Genomic DNA, 5012 nt, shown 5'->3' with positions numbered 1-5012 from the left:
CTTTCTTCCACTTTCTGCAGAAAGGTTGAAGCTCATGTCACCAACTCCTGGTAGGTGTGATCATAACTCTGCTGTATCTCAGAAAAGGACCAATAAAGTGGCAGTGTTCATCATTATGCTAACTTAGCATAAACTGACAATGCAACAGTATACATTGTTTAGCTATTGGGACATATGAGTTGGGATTCTGGAAGATCCGTGTAGTCAGCACTACTATACTCTGCCTGTCCAAATAATTGTCACAGAATTTAAGGCATTACACAACAGCATTATAAATCACAGCCATCTTCAAATATGATATTTTCATGAACCAAAAACAGCTCTAAAATAAACATTTCCTGAAGACAAGAGCTCAAATGTAAGAAATCATATTTTATCAAGAGCTGATCAAATTTTTTTGGAACTTCTAAATTAGAAATTTTTCAGCAAAAAAGGGACATTGGCATTTCCCCCCTCATTTTCCAACCAGTTCCATTTTGATTTGGTTGCACAAGGATTGTTAAGCATGTGCCATTTTTCAGCTCTAGAAATGTGGTTCAAGAGTATTTAGACTTCAGTGGAATGTTGTTTGGCAGTTGCAGTGTAATCACAAAACCGTCAAACAAGCAGTTGCACATGGGTTCCAAAATTAGTGTGAAACTTTTGAGATCTGGACATTTTCATATTATAGTCTAATGGAAGAGGGATGAAAAAAACAAAGAGAAAGACTGATAATATTCAAAGTCCCTCTAGGAGATGCACATTATTTTGTTGCTGGGGAGAAACTGTGTTTATCAATTTGGATACTCTCCTTAAACACTGCAGACCTTTTGCAGTTAATGATTCATTGTTATATTTACTTCAAAGCTGCACAAAATTAAAGGTCAGAGGGAGACTGCTTACCTAATAAATTTTCCATTAGCAGTTCCCCACTGTATCATTGTTTACATAAAAATCATAGGAAAATTAAGAATGGGGAAGGGGATTATACTGATCAAGTAATAGGCATTTATTTCTTCACCCGGCCAACCCCTTCACTGAAATAGACCACCAAATAATGAGCAGTTGCTCATCTCTGCATTTTTTGGCTCATCTATTTTTGGAATGATCACAGTGCAAGAAATCAATGAAATACCGCTTTCACAGAAAAGTTAAGATATATATAGAGAAATGTGATTTGCCAAGGGATGGGTAGTTCAGGTGATTGCTAATGGTATATGACACATTTTGTCGCTTGGTTTCTATTTCAAATCCAGGTTAGTACCAATTAGAAGTTACTATCATCTGATGACTGTTCAGTGGCCTAAATGTAAAGGGTTTGGTGGTCCTAGTTGATTTCCCTGTAGTCAGATGTACAGATCACAAACATCATTAATGATAGCTGGCACCTTTGTTGGCAGTCTCAGCAAAAAAAAGCCAATGACTCAGATCCTGCCATTTAAGCACATGAGCAGTCCCACTGATTTCAGCAAGCAGTCCCATTCTACAGTGATCCCATTGATTTCAACGGAACTACTCACATGCTTAAAGCTGAGCATGTACTTAAGTCATTTGCTTATTGGGGCCTGAATGGGCCTGTAAATAGAACTGCCATTTCATCCCTTGAGGTCAGAAGTAAAGCATATAGGCAGGAAAATACAGGGAAACTAGCGCTGATCCTTGCTTTTTCCATATCTGGTATGTGTAAGTACTGAATTTCAATTGCCAGAAGATCACCAGGGATACCAACCCAACATTTTGCATGAGCACTAAATTCAACAAGAAAAAATATGAGTTGCTTAAAGTCAAATAACAAATCATTGGCTGATGTGAAAATAGAACCCAGGAGTCTTGACTCCATGACTCTGCTTTAGCTGCAATTTGAGGTTTATCTAATTGATGATCAAAGCTAGTCTGGGTTTGAAAATAACTTTATTACCAGATATACAAATGGGTCCAAGAAAGAGCTGCTTCATTTTGACATAAATGTACTTTTCAGGACTTTCTCACTGAGGCTGGGCAGCTTTGAGATATATATGTCACATTATGTACATTGAAAATCAGCACCTGATAGAGTAGCTGTTTTTACAATATAGTTTATATCACTACTCCATATTGATCCTATACTTTGGCAAATAAGAAGCAATTCAATGGACCAGAATTGCTGCTTGCTGCTGCCCCAAAATATGAGAGATATTAAAAAAAAACCTATAGGTATAGGAGGAGGTGTGGAAATGTACAAATATGCTAGGCAGCATTCAGAGATGGAAGAAAAAATGCACAGTGAAACCTGGATAAAAGGCACTACTTCCAAAGAACAATCTTCTGTCTTAACTACTTCAAACTATCCCCACAGTTTCCAGTACTACCACATGGTCCTTTATAAAGACTAACTTCTATTCTATTAGGCAACTGATTTTTATTGGCTCCTTAGGTATTTAAGACATATTATGCAGTGTTTTCTTTTTTGACTCAACAACTCATCCTTGATTCACCACTTACCAATTTTTGGTCATCCTAAATTCATGATTATTAAGTTGTTAAACCCCCAGGATTATTTTGGTTATAGCATTAAAAACTATGATATTTTCTTCCCACCCACCTGTAGAGGAGCATGCATGCCAGTCACATAGGAGATCTAAAGATAGATGTCTATATCGAGTTAACATTTCACAGCTCTGCATGTAAAAAGGGCAAACTAGAATTCAGAATGAGCTGTGGGAACAGACATGATGTATCTGACTTTTATTTCAGTGCCTTGTATTTGTTAGTTCATTTTATACTGATTTAATAAATGCAACAGCTTAAAGCTTAAATTATTAAAAATGGATATGCAGTTAAGAATGGACATATTAAAAGTAAAAGTCCTACTCACATTTAACCATGTTAAAAAATAGAAAAATTGTAATGAGGCTTATGCTTAGGAGAGAGCATTGTGCAAGTTAATGTAAGTAATGAACCTTTCATGTGAAATGATATAGTGTCACAACTCATTTGCATCCTACTTAAAGTGTAATTAAGTTTCCCTGACAGCATGGCTTATGGCTGAAAGAACAGACCTGGCTGTTGAATTAATCCAGAATCCCTCTAGTTAATAACACTCTGCAAAGAGAACTTTACACACTTTAAATGAAAGTTCCTAAACTCACATTTAAGGTGACATTATAAGGAATGCAGGAGAAGGGTTTAAAGATATTGGGCCAAATTCAGCTCTGGAGCTGATTTCACTAGGAGTTGTGCCTACTTAATCCAAGATCATATTTTGTCCAGCTTCTAGAAATGCACATAACTGGACAATATACTTAACTACACTGTGTTTCCATTTTGTCTCATTGTTGGACTACTGGTATATGAACTCCAAAATCCACTTTACTAGAGTCTGAAAAGTTCTAAACTCAGAAAAGTTCTAAGATCAGCAAATGGTGTGGAATGCCTGTAGGCAGGAAAATAGACTGATTATCACCTGCTTCATGGATTGCAGTATTTTATCAATGCCTGACAACTGGATAAGATAGCACAGGACACCTTGTATGGTCGGTAATATCCCAGTGAAAATTACCCTGAAAAACAGCATTTGTAAAGGAAAAAGACCCTACAATCAACTCTAGTAATTCCAGGCATCTATAAAAATCTAAATTCAAAACAGAGTAGTTATTAATAGACCACTTACAGCAATTCTGCTTATGTACTTTAAGCAATCATGATTGGTTTTGATGTTACTGGATGTTGATGTTACTGGAACTAACAGCTTATCTTCTATTAACTAGATCACCTCCGACAACAGTGAAAGATTTCCATTCTGTAGTTTAATCTGATTTCTTTCAATGGGGTAGAGTGGAATTCGTCTTTTGTAGAAGCAGCAAAGCTTTCAGCCTCTAGAACCTACAGATCTTTTGAGATCCATGTGGCTCCAGGGGAAAGGCTGGCTTGCCACATACGTTTCCCAGCTCCAAAGTGAAGAGCTCCACGGTGGCAAGTTACGGAGCTGTCTGAGGAGAGAGAACTCATGCATATGAGCTCCACTTCTTTTATTATGTTTTTATTATTTGTATTACAGTAGCACCCAGAAGCCCTAGCCAGTGTCCCCTATCGTGCAGGGCACTGTGCAAAACACATAATAAAAGGCAGCATCTGCCCTAAAATTTTACAGTCTAAATCCTGTACTTTCTTTTTTGTAAGATTTCCTCTAAGAGTTGAGTAACTGTGCTGCCCCCTTATTTTGTTTTACTCCAAAAAGAGTAATCTGTGTGGTATGGGAACCTGAAAAGAATAGAATCTTTTTTTGTAGAGGTGAAAGTAAATATTGTACAATATAGTGCCTTAGTTTATGTCTTTATGCTGATCTCCAGCTTCATCCTCTGAGAGCACCATTAGTCTGCATCATGGTCCCTTTAAAAAAAAATCTTTCCAGACAGACTGATATTCCTCTATCAAAGACAATACCTGGTTTTAGTAACTCCCCCAATAGTATTCCCCAAAAGTCACACTGAAATATATTACATGGTAATCTGCAAAGTCAGACTTCAAACCAGAGAAGGGGAAAAATTCCATAATGGCTATAATTAGACAGCCTTCAGCTGTTAGACAGGGATACTTCTCTCCCACACCCACACTAGGAAGTGGCTTTTGTGACTACAGAGCTTACCTGGGCCAGACACTCTTTTCTTGTCTGCACCACTAGTGTCTAGCTTACAAATATTAGTATCATTTGTATTTTGTAGACAGATCAAAATAATTTAATTGGTTTCTATTAACTTTATAAGAGGTGTTTTAGGAAGATAAAACATGCCATTATCCCCTTTTTATCATTTAATTGTTAAAAAGAATCAATATAAAACAAAACATTATCAAAATAAATAGCCTCTTAAATTATTTATTTTAATTGCCACATCAATTTGAAGCCATGACAGAATACAACTTAGTTCCAGCAATTTGAAAATAGACTTTTAAGTAGTTGAAGGGGGGGTTGTTTTTTGTTAGAGTTTGTTTTGTTTTGTTTTTTAATAACTGTGTTTGTGATTTAGAGAGTTACTTGATTGTAGACACTGATTAAG

Source organism: Emys orbicularis, chromosome 5 (genome assembly GCF_028017835.1).
Source record: "Emys orbicularis isolate rEmyOrb1 chromosome 5, rEmyOrb1.hap1, whole genome shotgun sequence".
Lineage (NCBI taxonomy): Eukaryota > Metazoa > Chordata > Testudines > Emydidae > Emys > Emys orbicularis.
This window is presented reverse-complemented; position numbering follows the sequence as displayed.